This window comes from Chroicocephalus ridibundus, chromosome 4 (genome assembly GCF_963924245.1).
Source record: "Chroicocephalus ridibundus chromosome 4, bChrRid1.1, whole genome shotgun sequence".
Taxonomy (NCBI): domain Eukaryota; kingdom Metazoa; phylum Chordata; class Aves; order Charadriiformes; family Laridae; genus Chroicocephalus; species Chroicocephalus ridibundus.
Genome location: NC_086287.1, coordinates 35,366,523 through 35,394,093, shown reverse-complemented (window position 1 = coordinate 35,394,093; position 27,571 = coordinate 35,366,523). Strand labels below are relative to the sequence as shown.

Sequence of the window (27,571 nt, the reverse complement as noted above, 5' to 3'; positions counted from 1 at the left end):
ACAGAATCATTTCATTATCTCAAGATAATGAAGCTTAATTGGAGAAAACACATTCTCTGTTATCAAAAAAAAATAAAAAGGCGTCAGCAGTTTTAACAAATTAAAAGTAAATTTGTGGTGCAAGTGACACATCCATGGACACCCCAGTTAGTAGGGCAAGAACATTTACACTTAGGAAGAGTTAAGAGCAAATACAAAATTCTCAAGACTCCTGCTTTTACCTCTGAGGTCATGCCATGCACTAATACATAGCATTTCACACACTTAAACCCGCCATACTTGTTACCACAATTTACTGAATCTAGGTAATAAAAAGATTATTCATTATGAAACGCATGCAAGTAACTATAAGCATGTTATCCTGATGACAACTCTCTACACCAACTTTATACCATATAAAGAGCCAAACTGAAGGTCACTGGCCTAGAATCCAATCCCTTTGAAATGGTTTTAAGCTACTTATCTTTTTAGTAATAATTTTTCACCACAAGTGTCAAGCAGCTGACCAAGTGTGTCAGACAAAACGGAACATCATTTAAAAAAAACCCACACACATAATTCACTCTTGCTAACTAGACATTACAGACTCAAAACTAAAATAAAACAGACTTGACACACAATGACCATTTTCCATCCAGATATGACTATATGAAAGAAGTTCAGGAAAGCTTAGTTTAGATGTTTTTTATCTTCCTGGAGTTAAGCAAAAGGCACACAATAACTCAACAGGGAAGAGCTGTAAGGTTTGGCACCACTTAGGATAGCACCAAACAAAAAGCAAACAGTAAAAGTCACAAAACCCTAGTGTTTAAAAACCTATCATAGTTCAATGATGATCCTATATTGCTTCTCCAATAACTTCTGAAGCAGAAGTTATTTAGGCTATTTAATGAATAGCCTCAAGTGGTAATTCCAGTCTTGTTTTTCTATAGGATTAGATGAATGCAACAAGATCCAAGACAACAGTAACAACTAGTGGGTAGAGAGAAAAGTATTCTAGTTCGTACATGAGAATTCAGAGGGAATAGATCAAGCACAAGACTGATGGTTTATCCCAGATAAATCTAGATAAAATTCTGAAGTTAAGTCTTATCCTATCTATTCCTGTTTAGTTTATCTGATTACCACTTCCATGTGATTAAGACAAGGTTGTTCCAATCCACATTTTCATTTGTGTAAATATCAGAGCAGACATTGAGGTAATTTAGCTCAAAATATGTGAAGATTCAAGCACCTAGAACAAATATTTTTCCCTAAAAGGCCAAAGATAGAAAGGTAAGACAGAATGATCTAAGTAGATAAAAACACTAACATTCAAGTTAACAGGTAGCTTTCCACAAAATGTGAAATAATGTGTTTGCTAGTTACACCTTTAGTATTAAAATACATTTTAACATGGCCTTACTGCACTAGTTAATAACAGAACTTCCAAACGCAGATCAATTAGCATGCTTGCTATCAAGCTAAATGAATTCTCAGTAATTATCACTGGCCAAGGAAAAGTAAAGTATAACTTCAACATACCAAAGACTTAATTGATCAAAGCCGTGTGAGTCAGACAGAGAAGGTAGGACATTTGCAGACCTCTGTCATCACTCCAGAATACCAAATTAGTATAAATCTATTCAGTATTTCCCATGAAACATATGGGAAAATTCTCACAATAAAATTTAATTTAAGTCTCAAGCATAATTAACGAAAATTGGATACATTACTCAGAAATCATATACAGAATATTTTGTTACTGTAACTTTTTCTCAGTTACACTTATAGAAATGTAAGAATTATGCTGTACTGAGCTCAGAAGTTAAACTTTTGAATTTCCTGAATTTATTTATCTCTGTAGAATCTTTCACCGTTGACGCATTGATCTTCACTCGTTGCTTATCAAGTGACCATGATTTTCAACAACCGTCATTAAAAGAAGAGAGATATATGGAATTGTCAAACTATCAATAGTAACTGGCAAAAGGCTTCTTCACATTACACTATAGAACCACTAGAAAACACATACTATAGTGATTTTAAAGTGAAAGTGGTCAGTCCTAGCAAAAACTGAGCCATACAATACCATAAAAGTAATAAATCAAGGTACTGCCTCCTCTTCCAAAAGAGAGGCAAGTTTGCTTTTATGATGCCCAGGCAGCTTCAATATCAACACAGGGTTTATTTAAAATTTCTACGTAGGGGTTTCTGAAATGGCAATGACCAATTATTGCCCTTTTTTTTCACCTTTTTGTAAACTTTAGCTCAATTTCAAAACTTCAAGTCTTGCTTGCTTAGCAACTCTGCAGGTGAATTAGGGATTTTAAATACTCAATGTCACGTTTGCTGCTAGAATGTGGCAAGTTCTTATGCAACATTAAAGAGTCTACAAAGACACTATAGATTGGTTCAGAAGGGCAGACAGACAAGTGGCAGTGTGTGGGGAGGGAATACAAAGGGAGCTAATCTACAAAATCATCAGTACTGTATCATCTTCTTCCTTCAGAGATATTCAGAAATTATATTGCACAGGTCTTCTATACCTGTTCTCCCTTTTCTATAGCAGTTCTCCTGTAACGATCAGACCTTGGCTATAGGAAGATTTAATCACTTCCTTTACGCTGTGATTTTCTACGTTTTCCATCAGTCATCTAATAAACTGTAGCAGTTATTGCATGTAATCAACAACAGATTAAGAATACAATATTAATATTGGCAGAAAGACTTTTGTGTTTAATTCTCTGCCTGTAAAGGAAACAAATGGTTTTCCTATTTTAAGCAGTGTAACAGCTTCTGAAAGCCTCCAATGGAACTCTCTTAATACCAAACTGCTTCAAATGGCTGTGCACCTATCTATTCAATTTATAAATAAGCACACAGCATCTACCCCAGAGAACTGAAAATTTTAACCTAATTTAAGTGATCTGACACTACACCTGCAGTAAGAGGGCTTTGCCATCATTTAATTGCTGGACTGGATTTGATACAGCTTATTCTGCAGAACAAACACTGGTCAGACTATAGTTTTGATAGATGCTTTTAGCTAAAATGTTACTTTTTATTGTATGATTTGTCCCTCCTCATCTTGTTTTTACGTTAATTTTCAGAACGGAAACTCTGATGCAAGAATTGTGTCCTTGTAGTCAAGTAAAATTATCTATTATCCAATGCATTAACCAATCACATACTCAGTTTTATAATTACTGAAACTACTTTTAGAAGTGTATCTATAAAGTATGACAAGTCGACTAATTGGGATCAAAATTACACATGAAGAAAACACACTAACTTGTGCTTTTGTAAACAAGTACGTACCAAACATGCATATTTTAAATAAAAACATAAAGCAAATATATAAAAAAATACAATCTGAGAATTTAAAGATTCATGATCTCTTTCTATGTACGGGTATCATTTAAAAACAGGAAAATAAAGTAGTAAATAAAACTTAGTTTTTACTTTTACATTGGATTTTACCATTGCTGAATACATTAATGAATGTTATTGTTTTTAATTTTGAAAGCATGTTTAACTATTTGAGAAAAAAATGAACATAAGTTCATAAAACAAGCCTTTACAACAGTAAACGTTTCTGGATCAAATGAAAGATATGGACATATCTGCTCAATATAATAAACCTAACTCTTAATCAAAACTGCATCTCATCCTGTACCTGCATCCATGTGTGTATAAAAGAGAATGCACGACTGAGTACATTCATCTGCATTTAAGAAGGAGACTGTACGCAGGGTTCCTTACTGGAGAAAATTCTGCAAGTTGCTTAAGTGTAAAGGAAACGTATATTATCAGTAATTTTTGAAAGTGCAAAATTCTAAACACAGCATGCTATCACTTAAAACTACACACAAGTATACGTTAATTTCCTCTGTGAAACCAAACCAAAAATATCAGCAATTGCACGATCATTTCTCATGGACTTCGTATGAGCATTTTTTCCATGCTGCTTATACAGAAAACATTTAATTAATATGGGACCTAAACAGATGAGCCTGGGGACTCTACACATGGTCCAAAATTAAACTTAGAAAAAGAGACCAACAAGTAGGTCCAAGATATAATTCAAGTGAGTTTTCATATACAATGGAATTCTTCTGACTTGAAACTGATTTCTTGAAGTCATCAATACAATACCATGAAGATCGTCTATACTGTATCACTTCCATAAAATCAGGCTCTCAAATTAATATTCCCCTGTCTGCTTTCATTAGGTCAAGATTTTGAACACAGGGATGTGGGTGGAGAGACTATTGTTCTTACTCCTATTTATTCACACAAGTGGGTCACATTATCTCAAAAACCCAACATAAATTAGTTTATGTAGGTTTTGTTTAAAAAAAATAAAAATAATCTTTTCATCTTAATTGCAACAAAGTGAACAGCATTGCCTGGTAAAATTCCAAACCACCAATGTTAAAGCAGCCATGGCTTTATTGATGTTGCAGTCCGTACTTAGTTCAAGAGAACAATAATGCAGTGCCATAAGCATAATAATCTAACTCCTACTAAAAGCACATGAAAGGTTCTCATTAGTCAAACAACAATGGGTTATAAATGCAGTTGTGCAAAATCAGAGTTAATCTTAGTGAAAACAAAAATGTCAAATAAAAGGTGTGAAAAATTTAATTGCATGCACCTTACAAAACAAGGTGACCTAAATCACACAAATGTTAAGATATGTTAAATGGCACTTATCTGTGGCAAGTATTTAAATAAAATTAACACCAAATACATAAAATATAAAATAACTTCAATATTTATTTACAATTTCAGGCCATTATTTGTACAGAAAAATACATTAGTTTCCTTAAGTGAACAATTTGTTTGAAAGGGGGATGTGTTAGATAACTGATTTTTCAATCTTGAGTCTTTATGCTCCCCTGCTAGTATTCAAATATTAAAAATGTTTGTGAAACTGATGCAAGTACAATAGCCAGTGCCTGAAATTCTAATCATTTTAGCTCCTTCTTAAAAGTGTCTTACAAATTATGACAAATGATTCTCTGATCTTGGGATTTGATGAATAGTTTACAGAAATGAGCTAAAAATAAGTCAGTGTTAAAAGGTAGGGTTGCCAGTTCTTTCATGGTCCCAGAAAACGTAGAGGAAGTTGGCAGGATCAGCTCAGCTCCACTGTGCTCCTGAAAAATATAAAATACCAGTGTCCACTGGATCATTGGGTCCTTCGCACTCTAGTACTATTTATGAAAAAGATTTTGGTGATGACCGTAATGGTGCTTTAAAATATGGAGTAAGACAGATTTGTCAGTAGGCGTGATTTTTCCTTTTTAAGGTTCCATGCCCTAAATACACATTATTTTTAAATTAAGGGTAAGAAGTGCTTTGCATAATGATAAACATATTAGGACCTCACCTTTGGGCATTATTACATAAATAGAGAAGAAGTGTTAGGAAAAAATTAATTGAATTTAAATAAGAAAATTAAGTGAAGACTGCATACACCGTTTCATTCCATTTTTATCTAATGAAATTACTTTTTAAGTATTAATCTCACATATATAGTAGCAATGTCTATTTGAAACTAAGGCTGAGAGCCTTCCAAGGGCCTATAAGAACTCTCCCCTCACAATGCAATCAAGTAGTGTAATTCCTTTCACGGCAGCAAATACAAGCTTAATAAAAATACAAAGCACTGGCATCTCACTATTAGTATCTAGATATGTTACTTAAGCCAGGACTTCAAAACATCCATGGAAAACTGTCAGAGGAATCTGGATCTGAAGATGACACCACTAGAAGTCCTGCTGGACAAGCCCTCTTACAACTGGAATCATAGCTGAAACTGTATTAGCATTATACAAGTCAAAGATTTTGCAAAGAATCTTCTGCTTGGAAAAAGGGCTCTACAATAAAAATATAAAATAAAATAAAAGTATAAATGAATAATTCTAAAGAGCAAAGTCAGAATAGTTACCATTCTGTACCTGCTCAGCTACTGTCACCAAAGCAACAAGTGCTTCTGTACTCAGAAGCACAGAGATTTAATACATTTGCTACTTAACAGCGTTTCCTAAGGAAGTCCATTCCATTTACTCAAAACTGGTTGAATTCTGTTTTGACCTGAAAAGAATTTACCCAAGCTTGATCAGTTTTTTAAAGAAGTATTTAGAGTCTGTAAAAATAGATACCTATTTTACTATATAACATAGCAGTTGCTGCATAACGCAGTGCCTATCTAAAGCAAAAAGATTCCAGGAAAAAAATTAAACAAAATTTGCATACATACCTCACTGCATGAGGTATGTATGCAAACACATATATATGTTATATAAGAAACACATATAATGTGTTTCATATACAATAATAATAATGTAATAATCCTGTGAAGATACTCAACTGCAATACAAACTTAAAACCTGGACTACAGTGTTGTCCCTGATCAACAGTGTAAAGCAGGTAGATATACGAAGCAAAATGAAAAGTAAGTGTAAATATTGATATTGTACTTAGTATTTAAACTACCTCAACTTCTCTACACACACTAGAATAGTCATGTATAATTATCATAAGATTCAAATTCGGTTTTAAATTGTTTTACTATCACAAGAAAACACAACACTTCAATTCTGTCTACCAAACAAGAAAAATCTGCTAATCCAACCTCTCCTCACAGTGCATCAATGCAGATCCTACAATGACATGAGTTTCTCAATATGCAAAATGAGTTCCAGAGCTTGCACTTTCTTTCTGCACTTCCTTTTTTGTTATCTGTTGTGGGAATGCCAACAGGTACATAACAGAAATGTTAACTAGAGGCTGCAAGCCTAATTCACAATACACTGTGCAACTCCTTGTTTACCAACTGCAAACAGATGCTTTAGCAGAATAAAAAGTTACACTGCATACAAGGGCTTTTTAAATTTGGAACGGTCTTTCAACTTTGAAAAGGAAAATGAGCGCAACTTCCAATGTCTACGTCCTCAACATAACAGAAAACAAAAAGGACTAACCATAAGAGGTTAGACCTGGACTAACCTCTTGATTTTTGATTTTTGAGTTTGATTTTTGAGTTTGATTTTTGATTTTTCAACTTCCACAAGCATCAGATTGGGTGAAATCTTCACACCCACTACAGTAAAAACAAAGACATCAAAAGAGCTAGGGTTCTACCCTATAAAATAGTCATTGCACAGTTTAATAGCTTGAGTGTGTTAAAATACATACAAATAACTCTAAGAATGCTCTTCTGAAATGAAAACTTCTTGGAGAAAATAAAACAAAAACAACCAGCATTTCAACTGAGCATTGAGTGCGTTGTAAATCAAAGACGGTGAACCTCACAACATGGAGACTAATTACTGATTGCCAGAACTCACTCAGCCCACAGCCTTTACTTTTAGGCATTGACAGAAACCTGGCTACAACCTGCATGAATTACCCTCCCAAACTATTTGTCCAAGAATTCCAGTTCCTTTCTCATTCTGTGACCTGAGTATCACGGTCCTGGGCAACTGGCTGTAGGTGGGTTTGGACAAGACCTCCAGAGGTCCCTTCCTATCTCAATTACTCTGTGATTCTGGGATACTATAAACACGGCTGTATGTCAAACTTCATAACAGGTATTTAAATACAACAAAATAATACAAATAAGGCTAATAACAATTCTTACTACCTAAGTTGCCAAACTCACTATCTCCATCTGATTGAATTCAATTTTGTTAGCACAAGTAAATATTTATGTTTACAAGTAAGGCTAAATGCCAGCAAGACTCTTATGCAAACGACATGTAAGTGAAGGACCTTACATGGAAAGGCAACTGAAATAAATTTTAGCTTACCCATAGAAACTTAACACCTTTATTTCTCAACTTTGCATCTCCATCTTAATTTAGCTTGGGGGAAAAGTCTAAAAAAATAGTATAGAATATCCACTTAGGAGAACCTAGAATTTATACTGACTGAAACAGGAAGAGGGTAAGCAACAAGTTGGTGAAGTAAACATGAAAAATGTTACATAAACAAAACAAATATAAACTAAAATGCACTATCTAACCTAATTAAAACATGCTGTCTTTAATTTACCATGTATTATAATAAAAGAACAAATACTAAACATTGGTTCAGTCAAAATACTGTCTTCTGTTTATCTGTGCTAGTTCAGGATTTTTTAAAAACTAAACCTGAAGTGAAACAGTCCTCTCACACACATATTTTTTATCAGGGAAAAGAGAAGGAAAAAGGTATCTCAAAATGGCCAAGGAATAAAGGAACTTTATTTTAAAATAAGAAAGGTTGTGCAGTTCATTCCAGTAGCGATACAGAACTAGCAATAAATTCTCCCACGACTTTGCCAAAGAAATAGAAGCAGTTCTCATGATGCAGCACAGCGGCCAAAACCATTTTTTAATTCTAGAGATTACAGAAAAGTGTTATCTCTTCATATTCCTTCCTCTGCTATTCAAACCTGTGGTTTATACCGAAATTTTAATTTACTTGGAAATCACACGTATTGTTATCTATATATCACATTGTTCTAAGATAAATGCATTAGCTAGGGTATACTCCTTGTGGGATCTACTGCTGGTGTTGTTTGAGTACTAACCTTCTTTCATAATTGTTCATATAATTCTTTAAAACATAGTTCTCAGAATGATTTCCAAATATATACTCTGCCTTTTCTTTGAGAAACAAATTTTTAAAAAAATGCAAATCACTGGATTTGAGCTGCTCCCAACATCTTAAAGATGTAAAGATCAAGTGAGAGATGGTGTAGACTTGACTATGAATTTTACAGTGTCTATCAACATTGACTATAACATTTTAAGAAAAAGAAGTCATGATATAAATCAAAGTATGAAAAATACATAAAAATAATTTATAGATAGAAAAAGAAAAAAGAATGAGAAGCACCTAGGACAGTTGTGGAACAGTTGTAAATTCCTCCTCTACTTATTTTAAGCATTTCTTTCTGCTGCTGATAATGCTCAATTTTAAATAAAATTAAATTTATAATGTGTTCTACTGCTGATAAGACCTTTAAGATATTTATAGCTCAGTGAAATACAGCTATTTTGGCTATGTCTTATACCAGATAATCAATCAAAATATATGCATTTCTTAAAGTATAAGTTGCTTGTGTTTTTACCTTAACATTTAACATATATCTTTTGAGAATGTTTCAGGTTTTTTTTTTTCCCCTGAAAATATAGTATGTGCATGTCACAATGAAAGAAAGGTAAATATAAGGGTATACACTCCAAATAATAAGAACAAGTCTGCATATATTGATAACAGTGCTTCAGAAGATACAGCAGGACATTTTATAGAAGAAAAATAGGAAACTTGAGTATTTCTGCTGAATTCCCGCTTTGACTACTGAGTAGTTATCAGTTACCTCTGCATATCTCAACTTCCCTATACTCAGTTCTTCCCAGGGTTTATCATGACATTTTAATCATCTATCCAGTCTCTCAAAAATACATTCCCCTAGCTGATCAATGTTAACATTTTCTATTCTTATATGCAGATGACCTAGCTCACCACCAAATGTACAGTCAGGTGGTGGTTTGTCAGGAAAGGCAAGAAAGCTTCTCTAGAAAATCATGACATATTGAAACACTGGAATTCTACTAGAGATTATTTTTAATTTCTTTTAATTTAAACAAATATTGTCAACCAAGTTATAAGAAATATCACGACACTGCAACAACATTACAACTGTACCTAACTACAGAGCACAGACATGCACACAGAAAAGACAAAAGAAATCAAAGAAATTGTATTAGCACAAAAATATATAATTTCAATAAAATATGGGTCAAGTAGAGTACACATACAAATGGCACAAGAGTATTTTTATCTGCCATATATATTTTTTAGGAAGAAGAGTGATGAGAAACTTATCAATACAATCTTTATATTGTAGAACACAATTACTTGCAACATATTTTACAATTTCTTGTATCTGAGACCCAAATATACTATGACTGCAAATGAATAGTCAGTCACACTCAGGAGAAACTGCACTGAAGAGCGTAAGAAAGAATAGCAAGATTTTAGTACTACAAAAAGACTACACAGGAACAGCACATAACAATTCCTATTGGTTGCACTCACAAGGTTGAAATGTTTTCAGCTACCCATGGTTGAACTTCTTTATATGAGAAAATAATTCTATACATTAAACATATGATATGCCCATATACAGTATTTGGTAGCTATAGTAGTATGCCTTGTTTTCAAGTCCAACAGTTGAGAAATAATGAGGTAAAGACTGCATCCAATTATGAATGCACCGCTGAAATTGTCTGAGATATTTATTTTTTTTTTTAATATTTCCGGTACTTAGCAGTGAAATAACACTCAATAACTCCTTGAATATCTGTGACAATTACCCAGGGTTTTCAACTGATTCCGTTGCTGGTCCTCCTTCCTGAGAAATTGTTTGTACCACACAAGACACACAAAAGTATGATAACCACAACTACATGAGGGATACAGAGCACTTTACTGTCCCATAAGACAAAATAGACTGACTTCCTACAAAACAGACAAAGTACTATTTCAGATACAGGTACAACTTCACAGATAGAAAGGACATATGGGAAAGAGAGAGGAAGTTTGTCAGTGTCCACACAGGACACTTCAAATTTATCAGATGAAGTGTTTCTCAGGAACCCTCTTACATTTCATAACATTTAAAGATATGTAGCTTTTACATACTCTCAAAAATAAAGCTATGATGATGAAGCATTTCTTTGTCAAGCCTACCTTTGCTTTAAGGTCTTCCAATGAGATAAACTAAATGCACAGATCATTAAGCACCTAAAGCCGCAACACAACTAGTTCAGATGATCTCAGACATGATCTCAAGGTACGAGGAACAGCAATGAAAAAAACAGCGTTTGAAAAAATAATACTGAATCCAGAAGAGCATCCTTGGCTGTAGTACTAGAAATAGTCAATATTCCACCTATTTTGCCTGGAAAATTGCTCTACTAACTTAGTTCACTAAAACCAGAATGGCAGTGCAATCACACCAAACACATATTTTAAACTTCTAGTGACAGAATATTTATATCTATGACCTAATAATGTTGAGTTCAGTTGATTCTATCCTCAGCAGTAGGCAATGGTAAACAGGATAAGAATCTTTCCACTGTCGTCCTCTAGTATTTTGCAAAACAACTTCACCCTGCATTTTAAACTCTCTGCCAAAATTCACATTTTGTGAAAAAAAAAAAAAATGGATTAAATAGAAAGTAAACTGCTTTAACTAAAGGATCTTATCTTCAGAATTTCTGTGTTACTCTGCACAAACTTACCAAGACTGACTGGTGCTTTGAATCCGTCTTGTCCAAACTGAGTATTGGACTATACGGATTCCTCTGAATTCTCGAAATAGCAAAATCTAAACCATACACTTTGAAAGTTGAATTCAAAGTAAAACAGCAAACCAACAAAACATTTTTCTGATTACTATGTAGAAATAAAACAACTTTTTTTTATTTTTTTTTAGAAGGTAAATGGTCAAATGGCAACAGGGTTGGAGTCAGATGTCCAAACTAGGCTTTGGCAACATCGGACCTTAAATGCTAAAGAATTACCTAACAAAGTGTCAAGAACTTCTCTACTTAACAGGTCTTTCTGGGGAACACCATATTGTTGACTTTGGGTTATATTAACCTGCCATACATATTTAAAACAACTGGGGGTGGGAGACGAGGTTTAATAATCAAGGAAACAAAAATATTACATGCCTTCCAGAAACTCCCTGTATCTTAGAAGTAGTCTAAACTATCTGTTCTCATTGATACACAAATGCAGAAATCTGGGTGAAAAAAAATGCCAACGGGGTAGCTCTTCATCTGTAACTGAAGAAATTGAGAATTCTTTTTTTATCACACTAGAAAATTATACAGTGGTGACTACCACAAACATTTTGCAAAAAAACCTCAAACCACTTCCAATACAAATGCAAATAACGTCATGTTAGGACAATTCCTTAACTGTTCATTAAAATTTAGGGCTCACTGAGCCTAAAATCAAATTACCGTGTAACAGATATTAGTTTTCTCTTCTCCTGCATTAATGGTAAGGCAAGGAGGGAGGCCAAGCTACATAAGATGATGACGACATCTTAGGCTTTTAATTACAATACATAAGGTGATTAAAATCACCATAGTTTTAAACATAAGACAAATACATATAATCCAAATTAAAATGAGAAAAGTTACTGCTGACAACTTTGAGTATATTTTCAATACTTTTAAACACCTTTTAATTGTGCTTAGTCTTATTAAGAAGTGTATAGAAGGCTCTTCAATCAGTAATGTTAAAACAGGAACATTAGGAACTTGCAAAAGTCAAAAAATTCTGTCTTTTGGCCACCTACAAATGAGCTGTTTTCCCATACTAGTTCATTCTAGCAAGTGTAACCTAAGAAAAAGCAAACAGGGAAAAAATGTCTACCATCACTGACATTTTTAACCTGTAAATCAAACACGTTGCTAACAGATAAAATCTAGCACACAGGCTATGTAAGAAATAAATCTAGCTGTGTAACTAGCTACACTTGCTTTCAACACATACAGGAGGCATTTCCAGTTGCTAGGATATTATGTAGTATATTAAGTTACATGTAAACATCCTCACAGAGTTGGTATACAGAGCTTGTCATAACATTCAAGAAGAGTAAAAGCTTTATACACACTACTGTGTTCAGAAAATAATTCTGTGTAAGGGTTTGATTTATTCAATATACACTTTTAGAACCTCCAAAAGTGATAAAAAAACACAACAAACCCAGTCATAAAGTGTTTTAAAGACAATATTAGATAAAAAAGCCTCCTATTTAGGCAGACAGTGATTGTCCTCTTACTTCCCCTCTGTTGCTGAGCGTCCTTTGTCTGCCTCTTGCCTGAAGATGTAACACAGATACAAATCTGCCACCACAATTACATCAGAAATTGATCCCTTGACTTTCTACTGAATATCAATACAGATTTCTTTCAATCCACCTTATCCATTTCCAAAAATACTTTAGTTTTTCACTGTAATATCTAGGTTTCCCTACCTAGTTAAGATACATTTAGACTCCTCTTGTACACAAGACCTAAATCCTACAACCTTATTTCTTCATTTTTGAGTTCATTTTTAGGATTTTAGAATTATGAGATTAAGTTTTATTTCACTACTTCCTCAATTTAAAAGAACTCCAAAATTATGTTCTAATCACTTGCATGAAAACTTTGGTTATGTGTTTCTCTATAACCTGTACTAGAAACTGTAAGAAGCATCTGGAAATTCATATGAAGCAGAAGTAGTCAGATCCTCAGATTATTCAGTCTCAATCCATTTACCTTGTTTAAACTCTCCAAATGGAAGCACCAAATCTAGAGAAACCCGAGATATCCAGTTACGTGTTTGGGCTCCCATACCAATCATTTATCAAGACGTATCTCTCATCTTCACTTAAGGGTTGGATCAGATGCTCATTGTAATCAGTCCATGGACCAAATACTCGTAAAGGCAGGCCAAATGGGACTATGACCAACACAATCAGGTTTCCTAGTGCATACAATCAAGTAACTAAAACGCCAGATTTTTTTCCGAGATGTACATTTTACACATAGCTGTATTACTCACACGAAGCATATTAATTTCCCACCCCCACCCCCCAAACATAGTCCTTTACCATAATATAAAGTTCTAGAAGCAGGATAGTACAAGTCTTAAATACAAGTCTTAGTACACCTAGTACAAGTCTTAGTACACCTGCTTAAATCCTGGTCATTAAGAGCTGACAATACTTTCTAGTAATTGATGGATACTACATGCAAGTGTCTAGCCAACACTGAAGCTAAAGTACTATTATTTTCTAAGCCATAATCACCATCTACATGACCTCTCAATTTAATAGTTGCACTTATCCTTACCAACATATGAAAGCAGCAACATAAAAGAAGTGCGACATTAGATTACATTTGGACACAAAAGCTGAATTTACATTTCAATATTTAAGCTGGTTTTGCACTACGGTAGAGTACAAAACTGAAATATAAAACTCTATAAAAACACGTCAAACTTTGTCATGAATCCTTGTTGTTCAGTATGAATATAATGTCCCAAAACAGCTGCAATCCAATAATTGAGTAAAAAGGCAGTTCTCTTGAACTTCATAAGAAAAGAAAGACCATGTGCCTACCACAGGGTGACAACAAATCCATGCAAGCTGTATTGAAAAGACACCATCTGAACTATTTATGGGGTAATCAACTTACCTGTATGATCTAATGATTAAAAAGCTGTTTTTCAAGGGCAAAGGAGGAAGACAAATAACAACTTACCTGAAAAGTATACAAGTGCACATTGAAAGGAAATAGCCCTCATGCAGCAATAGCAAAACAAAACAAACAAAAAAAAAAAAAAAACCCCACACACACTCTTAGCTGCCTTTATATATGTCCACTTTTATAAATGATTTCTTATTGAACATCGTGCAGTAATTTCAGATGCAAAATAAATTACATTGCAGTAGGAATCTCAAACTCCATCAAAGCAAGAAAAGCTGCTTTTAAAGCACACCTTTTGAAGCAAAAACACCTGTAACTTAGAAAAAAAATGTCTTTTAGTGTGACTGTAGCCATTGAACAGTCAGATTTCTGTAGGAAAACCTAGGATTCTCACTATCAATTACATAAACTGGTATGAAGTCATTAGAATGTAGCTGTTTTCTCTCTGTTATTATTGACTCTTATAACATGGCACAGGTATTCCTTATGATTTTGCAGAAAAATAAATGCTAGCAAAAACATTTATTGCTGATATTAATATGTAACACTTGTGCTGATTGTCACTTAAATATCTCTGCATTTGAGACAAATATCTGTCCTAATTACATTAATACCATTACATTGCATTCATACATGAAAAACTAGCTTTTGATACATATTCACATGTATTAATGAAAATAAATATTCAAAGGCATAAGATGTAACAACTTTTTCATTTTATTACAGAAAAAAATTGCAATCTTTACATTAAAAGATCTGTACCTTTCTCTAACTGCTTGTTTTTCAAAAAACATTGTGACCTAAAGAAAAAAAAGTATCTTTTTTGTAGCAATTCTTTAAATTAAATTCTTAAATAAACTGTCCGTTCAGTTACTATTCCAACTCCAAGGCTCATTCATACAACTTTATGAAGCAGAAAACACTTCACTTGTTCTGCACTTTTATATAATACTTAAATACGTAAATATACTGCATTATCACCTAACTTAAAAATATGAAGACTGTCTAACACATTTAATCAGGGGCAGTACTATACAAATTACCGTAGCTTTACACCTTCACCTACTCATTTACAATGGACTGTTGCTTAACCCATAAAAACAGCCAAAAAAATTAAAAACAAATAAAAATTCAAAGAAATCCAAAACAGGAGTTAAAAAAAATAATGTCTTGCATAATGTTTTACTGCAAAGGGGGTTTCCAGTAAGGAAATTAAAATATGCCAACTTCTCAGGAAGAGGCATTGCGTCAAACCTTGCTGCTTTTGGTTCAAACCGAGAGGAACTACAGGCATAACCAAGAGAGAAAAGGCAACGCATAGAACTAGCTTGAGCACCTTTTATTAGCAGAAGAATATCCAGTACCAGTTTTAACATAATAAAGAAAAAAGCTGCTACTGTTTTTCTCTATATGTATATCAGTCATGTATATCAAGAAAAATCATACGCTATTTGCCTCAGGTCTAACTCCTACACTGAAATAAAACAACTATCAAGTAAATTTCAATCTTCTTTGTCTGCAAAACAAGTCATACATCAACAAATCATAGCAGCAGATGATTTTTTTTTAGTATTCTACCTCTTGAAAGTGTTGTCAAACTTATGACATAGTAGTGGCAAAAAAAATAAATCCATTTCCACAGAAGAGCAGCTGTGATTTCAGGTATTTAAATCAATGAAGATGGTTAGCCAAGAGCTTAGAGAATGTTAGAGCAGGGCTCTCAATTTTATTACCATCACCATCAGCATTAACAGAAACAGTTTGCAGGATATAAATGCAAGGATATGCATATCATCACAGCATGAAAAATTTTTTAAATCTTCTAAAAATCAGAAACATATATTCTTAGTTCCATGTGAAAAATAAAACAAAACAGCTTTCTTTGGGTTTATGTGCTATTTTCTGACCCGCTACTTCTCAGGAGTAAACTTACCAGCAAACCACTACGTGATCGTTGCCTATCTTACAGGCCTGATGATAGAAAGACTTGCCTGATTTGTTGCAAAGTTGAAAGATATGCCCAGAACAAGGAAGTAAATTGCAAAAAGGTTTCTCTTTAAAAACAGATTTATTCTTCCCACTGAGTCAGAGCAGACAAGAGGGAAAGTAAAAAGTGAGAGCATGTGCAAGGGTGGGGAGGGAGAAAGGGGAAAAGAAAGGGGAGGGTAAAGAAAGAATGGGGAGACCCCGTTCTTTGAGTGTCTGATTTGACATCTTAAGACCTATTTTACATAAATGTTTAGCATTCACCATTTAACCATGTTAATGAGAGCCATGGATTGAACATATTTTGTGTTACATAATACTAAATACCAAGTACTTTAAAAATGATTTTGTAAATAGCTCAAATATCACACTCAAAATTAACAGATACTTTTGATCTGAATCCCTCTGTGCCTCATCTATGAAATTATAATATTAATGCTTCAACCCTACAGAGTGATTCAAATTGCGTATGTAGCTCAAATACTCCATAAGGACCACAAGGAAATTAGCAATTCTGTTTTCAGAGTAAAAATAACATGAAGTAACATGAAGTAAATAATTAATGCAGCTGCTTACTAGCCAATGATGAAACAATATATATTGAATAGGTGGTCATGAGATGACTGGAGATCATCCTTTATGTGAAGGTCCTGGAGTCCTGTGTTTGTAATAATACATGATAATCCATCCAATGGATTTGTCATGACGAACGTATGTAGGGGGTAGTATCGGCGTTTCCTAATTTCAAAGTTACGGTTATGCAGCTTTCCTAGACATTTAATAACATGTTCTCTTTTTATCTTTCTTTGAGACAGAAACACATGTAACAATGATAGGCTTCTGTGCATGGGCAACTGCCTATGCAGAAGGCAGAAATGTAGAAAGACAGGATGTAAATAAAACACAATAAAGAACTCGCTGCTCTCAAACAATGAGAAATTCTTTTGCTTCCTTTTAAGAAGGGAAAACTCATTTCAACTCGATTTCTATTAAAAAAATTTTTTAAAGTTCAGCTTACGTTTTCAAATATGAAAAAAAAAATTGTATCTTTCGTAGTAAATTCTACGCTCATTCCTTTGCTTTTTAATATATCTAAACCACAGTAAATATTCTGATAATATTCTCAAAAATAACGATTTTCATCAGATTAACATGTGCCTGCCAATGAATGTTGTGTCTTGTCCTAGGGCTTCTGTTAGGATAAGAAAAATTATTGCCATTAAAGTTAAGTAGTTTGCATGGTATATCACATGTGGCATACAGATGTTTTACTTGAGATTTAATTTTTTTGTCATGTAAATTTATCACAGCATTTAGATTTTGCTAACATATTCTGATTTTCACAGAGATTCTTTCACATACAACCCATTCAATCCTCCTGCTTGATCCTGCAGGAAAGACATCGTGCTAAATTTAGGTTATTACAATCATTTCTATGGTAACAGATGGATGTGAAACACAGGATTATGACTTCACTGCACGACTCTGCAGAAAGAAGTCGGATGGTAGAGGAAGAAAGATCATATTCAAAATATCTGCAGCTGTAGCAGGGAAGCACACACAATCACTGAGAAATGGAACTGTGCTTTTTAAAAAAAAAAAATACATAATGCCTTTTTTCAAAATCTCTAAAGGTAAATCTTCCCCTAACAAATAACCTTCATCACAATCCCCATATGTTTTTTTTCTTTAAATCCGTATCTCTAGTCTAGCATAATTAAAAGAAAAGAATGCTTCAAAATATAGGTTACGCACAAAATTATAAATAGATATGAATCTATTTAGAACCTCTAGAGGTTAAAATAAAGAAAAATACAAATATAAAATTCTAATAGAAATGCATTCTATGTAAAAAGAAGGGTAAAAAGGGAGAGCATGTTTCAGCTAATACAAACCAGGAGAAAAGGGTTTTTTCATTATTCTTGCTTTTTGTGGATTATATTCTGTGATGTATACAACAATTTCATGCACATCAAATTATATTCAACTAAGAGCTAGAAAAATCACCAAGTTATTACAGTGTATCATGTTATCACTATTTTCTTCAGTTTGATTTCATCTTAAAATCCAAACAAGTCTATGGGTGTTTATTATATTGTTATAAACAATATTAACTACACAAAGCGTACCTCAAGCACACAGACTAAAACCAGCCACCCGTAGCATCTGCCTTAAAAATATTGTATCCATATACAAAATTCTTTACGAGATGGTGGCTGAAAGGCCTTCTATATTTAATCACTGCCCTTAATGATTCAGCAATGAAGGGCTATTGTAAAAGGCAGAACTATATTTAATATTTCTGGGTTAGCTGGACACAGATTACTTAAATACAGAATAAACACGCATAAACCTGTGACTAATAATGGTTCCTAACTTAAATATTGTATATATACAGTGATAACATACTCAAAGCAGGTATTTGGCTATAAAGTTTATGTTATTTGAAAATAGTAAATGCAGTAGACTTTAAAGGGATTTTTGTTTCTATCTTGCAGGAACAAGGTATTTATAATCAAAACCAAATATCTTCATTTTACTTTCTCTGATTTAAGTTTGCTTGGATTTTCAGATTAAATCTAACCTATAAAAAAAAAAGTAACAAGAGAATAATAACTACTTACAAAGAATTCCTGAAACACCAGATATGCAAGAGAAATATACAAAGCCATTATACTTTAACAAATATAAGGATACACATGAAAGTCTTTAATCAGTATTAAAGATAACACTTCTGGATGCTGAAGCTGAGTATGGCTCATGAAGTCTTTCTTGCATTTGAGATGTTTATGCACTACTAAACTAATAATAAAAGTCCAGCATTGAGGGATTTGCTGATTAAGGACCTTTTAAGGGCCTTTTCTCTCAACTGGCAAATTGATGCCAATTTTCACAAGACATGGGGGACCTTAAAAAAAAAATAATAAAAAAATCTTTGAAACCCCAGTCCTTCTGTGTGGTTGAAATCAGCAAACAGGTCAGAAGGGACCAGAAGGAACACACCACAGTCTCATAATCTTCATCTACCTAAGGAAAGTAGGCTTAACAAAAAACAACAAAACTCAAAAAAACTCCATAAGAGTGGAAGGGGAATGTCTGACACGATTCTCCAAATTAGAAATTCAGGTCTTGGCTATCCCAGTATTCTCAGAAGATTCTGTGAAGGACTGCAACACTAATAAAATTATGACAGGAATGACTAAATAAAAACTGATATGGAAAACTTTTTTTTTTTTCCTTTTTAATTCAGACCATTAGACCACTTAAAGCTGTTCTTTTTTTAACTTGCAATTAACCTAAATACATTTCAAATACTCCTTACCCCTCTGGGAGGAAAAGTTCTCTTTGTAAAAGATGTTATAGCACACACCTTTTATTTAAGAACTAAGAAAGAACCCAAACTACATTTTTTCCTTTCTGAAAACCTTACATTCAGAAACAATGGTTTCTGAAAACTGTACTTTCTGAAACCTTACATTAAAAAAAAAAAGAGCCACACATTGATATTTTCAACATTTTAAATGTTTTAAAAGATGTAAGCTATTGAAAAGAAACATGTCATATGTTTTTTGGGAGTAGGACAGGAGATAAGGAAGGAGAAGGGAGAAGGTTGCTGCTTTCATATACAAAGGTACACGTCATTCCCCCCAGCTTTGCTCATTCTCAAAGCAGAGCTTCCTACTTAAGTGCTGATAATCCTAGACAAATGGTTTGAAGGAAACAGCTGAAGTGAAGATACACACGGCAGGTAGTAAACTAATGGTCTGACAAAATTACTTCTATTTTCCTGGCCATAAAACTGGGTCATCCATCATCAAAACTGTGATGTAACTGAGAACTGAAATAGCAACACTTGGCTAAGTGTTAGCATCTTTAGTATCTGCAATTGTACTTCTTCATTAAAAACACATTTAAAAATCTAAAAACATCATCTGTTTTCATAAAGAGACTCCCCCGAGTACAATTAATCAACAATGGAATGCAATGACCATAATATACTACAGCTATATCCACACTGTGTCAATATTTCCAAGTCAAATCCATTTAAATTTATAACTAATGCTTGCTAGGAAGTTCAAAAACTCTTCAGAATAAGCAATTCACATAATGCCATAAGCAACTCAAGTACGGTATTTGGCTTTAATGAATAGAGATCCAGGAGACTTAGCTCAGGTGAACTGGTCCTCCACTAACTTCTCTTTTGGGGTGGTAAATGACCAGCCCTTATGGGACAGTGAAAGGCTTTATTTGCCTTACCTCACCTGGGGGTTTGCCATTTTCATATGGATTTGGCAACAGGAAGAAGCCACCCACAACATGGCCATCTATAAAGGACTTTTGACATATTAGAAAGCATTGGCCCATCTCAAAGTCAGGCAGTTGTTGCTAGAAAGGCATGACTGGTTGAAACCAAAATAATTTTACTTTTTTAATAGGAACAAATTGATGGACAGGAAACCTAAAGGAATATTTAATGTTTTGGGATTTTCCAGTATTATTTAGAGTGGTTAAATAAGTAAGAAGCTGTCCTTATAAATAAATAAATGATCTGAAAGGTGGGTCAAGGATACTGCATCGGCACAGGGCCAAGCAACAGAAGGTGCTAAACAGAGCAGACTGGTGGATCTGATGACCAGAGTAAGAGACCTCTGCATTTCAGTATACCAGAATTCTCTTTCTTTACACTATATTATCTTAACTGAATAGCTAAGTTTGGATGGGTACATATGGTAAAAACAAAAGTAAAATCTACCAAAACAAAAACCAAACTTCGGCACAGACAGATGTGCAGAAAACATGCAAGTTAAAACCAAATAAAGGTTGCAACCTATCAAACATATCAGTTGCATGCTGCATTTTTGGTTGCATCACAGCAATCTATAGTGGTCAAATGGCTAGAAAGGACTTTGGCAGTTACAATTACTAATTGTTACTACTGAAATTCTAAAAAGAGGTAAGAGAAATGTTTTAATATATACCAAAAGAGAATGTTTAGTGAGGGTGTATTTTTTCCAAGTATTTCCTCATATATATGAAATAGTCACTTACTATTTGATGGCTTAGCATTTAGAAAGAGAGATATTAAAAAAAAAAGTTAGAGAAATGTTGAGTCTTTCATAGTGTAAACTACACAACTATGACTGGAAAGAAAGTGTCTCTTGACTCATTACAGTAGTGCACTATCTTCTAGCTGTCCAGCTAAGAAAAGCAGAGATGTTTCAACACATATGTTACACAGAGATTGAAAAAAGGGACAAAGACAGACAAAAGGATAAGAAAATTCTTTGATCCTACTAGCCAATGTTTTATCCCAAAATATGATTTCACAAAATTAAAGTATAACTCCAATATATCCCTGTAAATAATAGACTTGATAAACTAATTTCATTTGTATACTGTTATATGTTGAAAGTTGATTCTGCTATAAGTTACATTAAACCAAAAGTGGAAATAAGACATTCTCAGAGCTACCTTCCTTAACCTTATTACCTTTTTAACCTTCAGTATGACTTCTAGCAATGGAATATCAATGAATACAAGAAATGATTTGTGGGTTTTTGAGTAACAAAAGAAAAATATCGATGCTATTAAGCAGCTAAAACCACTATTTAAAAGATTAGCCTTTATATTACTGAAGGCCAATTTTTTCCAAATAACCACATTTAAACTCCTGAATAAAGACCACCCCCTTCTATTTTAAGGGCATAGTAAAATAAGAATTGCATTGTGCAAATCATGGAGGGGGAGGAATATAAAAACAAAATAAAACAAAACAAAAATTAAAAAAAAAAAATCAAGAAACCCGAAGCTAAAAGCTTTTCATTTTTGTGGTTCCAAAAGACTGCTATTGAATAAATGAACATATCCAGTTAACCAAAAATAGAGATAACTTAAAACCACAAGTATTTACAGAAAACACATTTTAAGCCACATATTAAATGTAATTTCCCTAGGAAACTGTACATTATACTTAGTGGTACATTTCAATTTTAAAAGAAAACCAAAGGCACGCAAACAAGTCTATATCCCTGTAATCTCAGGAAGCCACAACTACCACAACCCTTTCACATCTGTTATTAAAGATAGTCCCCCTAGTATAAGAAATTTGTTTCACACATCAGCCAGATTTATTTTGTCACATCACAACAATATGGAAGAAAGTCAGTGTGGCACTTCTCTGCACAAAAAAAACAAACCAAAACAACAATAAAAAAATGAAAAGCATAAATTTATTTCCAATTTAATCTGAAGAATCAGAATTAAAGCTAGGGAACTTAAAAGCAGTAGGGTTCTTTGGTTTCTGAAAAAAATGCTACAAAACTCAAATCAATTATTCTCCAAATTTGTAAAACCATCAACTTTTCTACTAATTACTTGATAATTTGAAAAATTAACAATAATAACATTTTTTTCCTTTATAATTCAGATTGCCTAACATTTAATACGATTTATAAATTATACTGCCTCTTTCTTCACTTAGTTTTCAACTTGCCAAAGCATTGCTTATCCAAATGATTTTTTTGGATCTCTGCCTTCTGTTGGTTGGTTTTCTACTTCCAAGTTGCAGCAAGTGAATCTGTGACTTCCAATAGAATTATGAAAAATTAGATAATCTCCTCATGTTAAATATGTTTTAAATGCTCCTCTAGAAAATCTCTTTCTTACAAGTGAGAGGTATGTTTTTCACCAGCCATCCCCCACCCACCCCCACCTCCAAAATTAAATGCAGTTAAATTAGAATCCTCTGAACAACTGAAATCAGTCAAGCTCAGGAATCAAAAGGAAAATTTACCCAAAGAGGCCAGTATTCTCTATTCCCACACAAGTTCTACACACCATCCTGACTGAAGCTCTCAGTTTTGGAACATGACTGGGGCCCTTAGTTCATGTTTTTAAATGTTCAGCGTATCTCCTCTTTCAATTGTCTTTCCTGGTAACTGTGACCTGCTGTTGTAATAGCCACCAAAACCCAAGAGACAACTCAAGTTCTACACAACTGAAGTTCAAAGTAAAAGAACTAGATGCCATAATTTGACTTAGTGAAGAACACTAGTACACAAACATAGCTAAATACGGTGTGCTATGGGACACAAAGAAGAGTTTCCTTATTCAGGATTAATGCTAACTTTAAAATTAATGCTAACTTTAAAAAACTAAATGCCTGAGAACACTCCAATACAATGCTAACAAATTCAATTCAGCCTAACTTTTCACAGATGATCACCTTGGGCACTATTTACCAATGTCCAGTTTTAAACAAGAGCGTTTTAACTGGCAAGCAGCAAGTCAAGTGAACACAATGGTAAGCATCTAAGACCAATATATGGGACTACAAAAAAATTTTACATATCCTGAAAAAATAATTCTGTGGAAGTTCAAACTAGATATACAAAGTTTATATAAAATTCAGCTATAGTTCTCCAGTCATTCACTCCTCACCCCAAAAAAACTAGGGACAACAGCATGCCTTACACCTGAAGGATGTCAAAGTAATTATTTGTTTGTATTTATGAACAGCTACTGTGAAAATGAGAATCAGAAGAAAATCATAAGCAATCAATAACGCCCTATTCCATGCATGATTTCTTAAGTTAGGAGTAAATAAAATGTAGTGCAGCACAATGCTAATAAAACAAGGTACGAACACAACTACTCATTCAGTAAGTATGCATAATCATTAATGACTTACAAGTCGTACCATCAAAAAATCACTTGTGAATTTTTTTTTCTGCACTTTTTTTCTTTACTTTCAATGGTGCCTCTCCTCCATATCAGAAACTAGAAGTTAAAAAGTGACAATACTATAGCTGACTTCTCACAATAGCAACCATGTCTCATTTCCCCTCACTACATCATTATCACCCCCCTGGACTGTTTCAACAAAAATAAACAAGAAACAGTTACAAGGTAAGAGGAAAGCAATGATAATTACTACAAAGCAAACACTCCAACACAAAACCAAATAAGATACTATTACCTCCAATTCAATGTTACAGAAAAAGTCTTTGAAAAACAAAAATTAATAAAATATCAGATGAGAATTCGGTCAAGGCACACTAACATTTTTAATTAGTGAGGTTACACATCACTAAAAACAACTCATTAACACTATAAAATCTTTTTTTTTCCCTTTCTTTTATTACTAACATCTGAATCTAGTTTGAAACACAGATAGCTAAAACGGAAGTGCTAACAAAAATAATAGTATCGTGTTCTGCAACTTTCTTCTTGGAACAAAGATTTTATTTTTTTTGTTGCATAGCAAAAGGTATAATGGAAAGCAAGTAGTGTTTAAATCACTTCCCCTGTTTCAAGAAAAAAAAATAAATCAGAACTTATCAGTCAGATCATTTGTATGCTTTACTATCATCAGGAAAGGAAGTGCTGCATGAAATAGACAATGTACTTCATGCAATCTCACTGGAGTTCTTTTGGACCAACTCTTGAAATTGAAAACATATATTAAAAATTTCAAAACACATAGTTATAGAAAATAGTGCTCTTCTGATCTGTATTTGAATTAATTTGTTTATTGATACATTTGTGTTCAAAGGAGTGATAACCATTTTACTGGTGACAAAATGGTCTTTAAGTTCTTATGTATTTTAGGATATTTATTATGGAATTTTTTTTATATCTATACACATGTATGCGTACATGTGTACACACACACACATCATTCTTTGGCCTATCAAAATACTGTATAATCTTTGTCATTATAAAGTGACTTTCTTTTCATTCCATCTGTAAACATTTGTTTAGTCATAGCCCACATGAGCTACAAGCAAGCGAACAAGATTCCAGCTCTGATAATTTACAAAGATATAAAGTTGTAAGTACAGCAGTTATTCACTACTTTAGAGACACCATAGAAAGATTTCTGCTTTTTTGAACCCAGCACCACACTGAGCATAAAATCTCAAGCAGAACGACCACGGAACTGAGAATTAGACTCTACAGTTCTCAAGCAGTAAAATCTAGGAAGGAAAACGCTAAGGAAATTGTGAGATTTCAAACAACATGCACAATTCTGTCAGTTGACTGGAAACCTTTTGAATATGGCTACCAGAAAAGTAACAGCAAGTACTCTCCTCTTTCCTATTTAATCAAGGTCAGCGTTCAAACCCAACGAAGTTGCACCCATGTGCTAGAAGGAAAAGTCAACAATACATTCTCCCCTTTCAGTCTACCAGTAACATTGATTTCAAACACAAATAAGTGTCTTATATTCAAGAAGATGAAGCAAATGGTTATTCTTCCCTACTTCAGCAACAGAAGAAATGAACCTGCACAGTTAATCATCTGTATCATTAACACACCTGTCTATTAGGAGATATAAAATATCTTCAGCCATAAGAGAACCACCATTAGATTTTATGCAGAACACTCACTGTCTTCATGCTTTTTCTGATTTCCAGTGCTCTTGATTGAAATGTTTGTATTGAAATTTAGAATGTAAGAAGCACCATACTGGTTATTTGAACAGGGCAAATTTATGAATAATACCTTCAAATCATCAACAGAAATAACTGATTTCTGGTGAGTTTACATTAACACAAAGCTATATTAAGAAGCAGTGGGCTACCTACACTACAGTACACTAAAACACAGTTGTTGATACAATGCAATGGGTTCTTTTTCAATTTTTTTCTACATAATTTAAGTGATAAATCTTGGCAGCAAGGAATCTAGTTGAATTTGATTTTTCTAATTAGCTGTTCAATTGCATTTAATTTTTTGTACAGACATTCACAGCTTGTTCAGGAGATCTTTTTTGTAAGTACAAAATTAAAAGTGCCTGGGAAGTTCTAGACCTATGAGATCTGAGTGTTGGGAAATTTTTTGGCTTGGCTTTAATCTGTTGTACTAGAATAATTTCCTTTGCAGGGAACAACAACAACATTCCCCTTCCCACCCCCTACCCCCCCACCCCCCAAAAACAACAAAACAAACAACCAAAAGCAGCCTAGACATGCCATATAGAATTATGCTATAAGAAACTGCTTTAAATCCGTAAGCTTTGACATATCAGAAAATAACACAGATGCTTCACCTATGACAACAAAAGATCAACTGCAAAAATTTCAAGTACAGCATCCCTACTTAAAAATCACACCCAAAAACCACAAAAAGGAAATTCAACATGCCTCCAGCATTTTACAACACATAGCTAAGATGGGGAAATATATTATATCAGCAATTCCTTTGAGTCTCATAAAATCAGGTTTTGCTTCTGTCTTTCCACAGCTACCTAAGAATTCTATTAAAGATGCCTCCTGTTTTCAAGCTAATCATTACATTTGATTAACGCCTAGCAATAATGCTTTTGACAAATTCACATTCCAGCCGTGCTATAATCCTATCTTCTCTTCCTTCTTTGCTAAGACTTAAAAAGTCAGTATAGATTGAAATACTTTATATATATTTTATATATACATACACAAAGAATTTTTCCTATGTTTATTTTCTCATTTTTTTAAAATCACAAAGGAGATACCAAAATATCTGAAGTGAGCTACAAGGATGTAACTTATAAGTGAGAGATCATTTCACTTATTTCCACTAATTCCATCAAGGATAATGACCACAAGAAGCCACAATAGATAATATCAAATTTAGAATAATAACTACAATAAAAAAATATTATTCCCAAGTTTGATCACCTTCCTTCTCCACTTTCTGTTTTCCCAAAACATACCCTTCTTTTCACTATGTTTCCCTTAGGTACACGAAATCCTGTTTTAAAGAAGAATGTGTTACGGCTAATATACATATATGTGTACATCTTGTATTGAGCTGTACATACTGATATTCTCTTTGTTCATATTATTCCAATTTTTTAACTCTAAATTGAATTTAGCTCATTACAGTCCTTAAGATTTGGTGCTACTTCACTTAGAACAGCATAAGCTATCAGATATTTTCCTCCTAAGTATTATGAGATTAGGAATAAAAATGTTTTATTATGAAATTAGGAATAAAAATACTTTAAAACAATATTAGGTAAATTTCTCATATCAAACAACAGAGAGAGGTTAGGCCCAACTGTTTTGAAGTATTACTCACAATGCATGTAGTTTTTAGGGTATGTCATTTTTAATTTTTTTTTTCTTTTAACATCTACAGTATTTTAGTCTTACAGTATGCCTTTGCATCAAAGTATGTAGATTAGAATATGAGATATTAAACAGATATCCGATAAGTTGTAGGTACTGATAAACATTCCTCTACTGCAACACGAGAATCCTTACAGTTAATATCCTGGATTCCAGTCACATCAAATTTACACTAGTCATTGCTAAATTTACAAACATCCTGAATATGAC

The 27,571-nt window shown here is 33.4% G+C and overlaps 1 protein-coding gene and 1 long non-coding RNA gene across 4 annotated transcripts in view; both read right to left on the bottom strand.

Annotated features, from left to right (window-relative positions):
- Positions 1 to 27,571, bottom strand: part of NOVA1 (NOVA alternative splicing regulator 1) — a 158,894-nt gene that overhangs the window by 107,988 nt on the left and 23,335 nt on the right. The window lies entirely within an intron of this gene.
- LOC134514761 (uncharacterized) overlaps positions 4,396 to 27,571 on the bottom strand; it is a 38,265-nt gene continuing 15,089 nt past the window's right edge. Inside the window, exon 3 of the long non-coding RNA XR_010070802.1 lies at positions 4,396 to 5,144. This is a non-coding gene — a long non-coding RNA (uncharacterized LOC134514761). The remainder of the gene's footprint in view (positions 5,145 to 27,571) is intronic.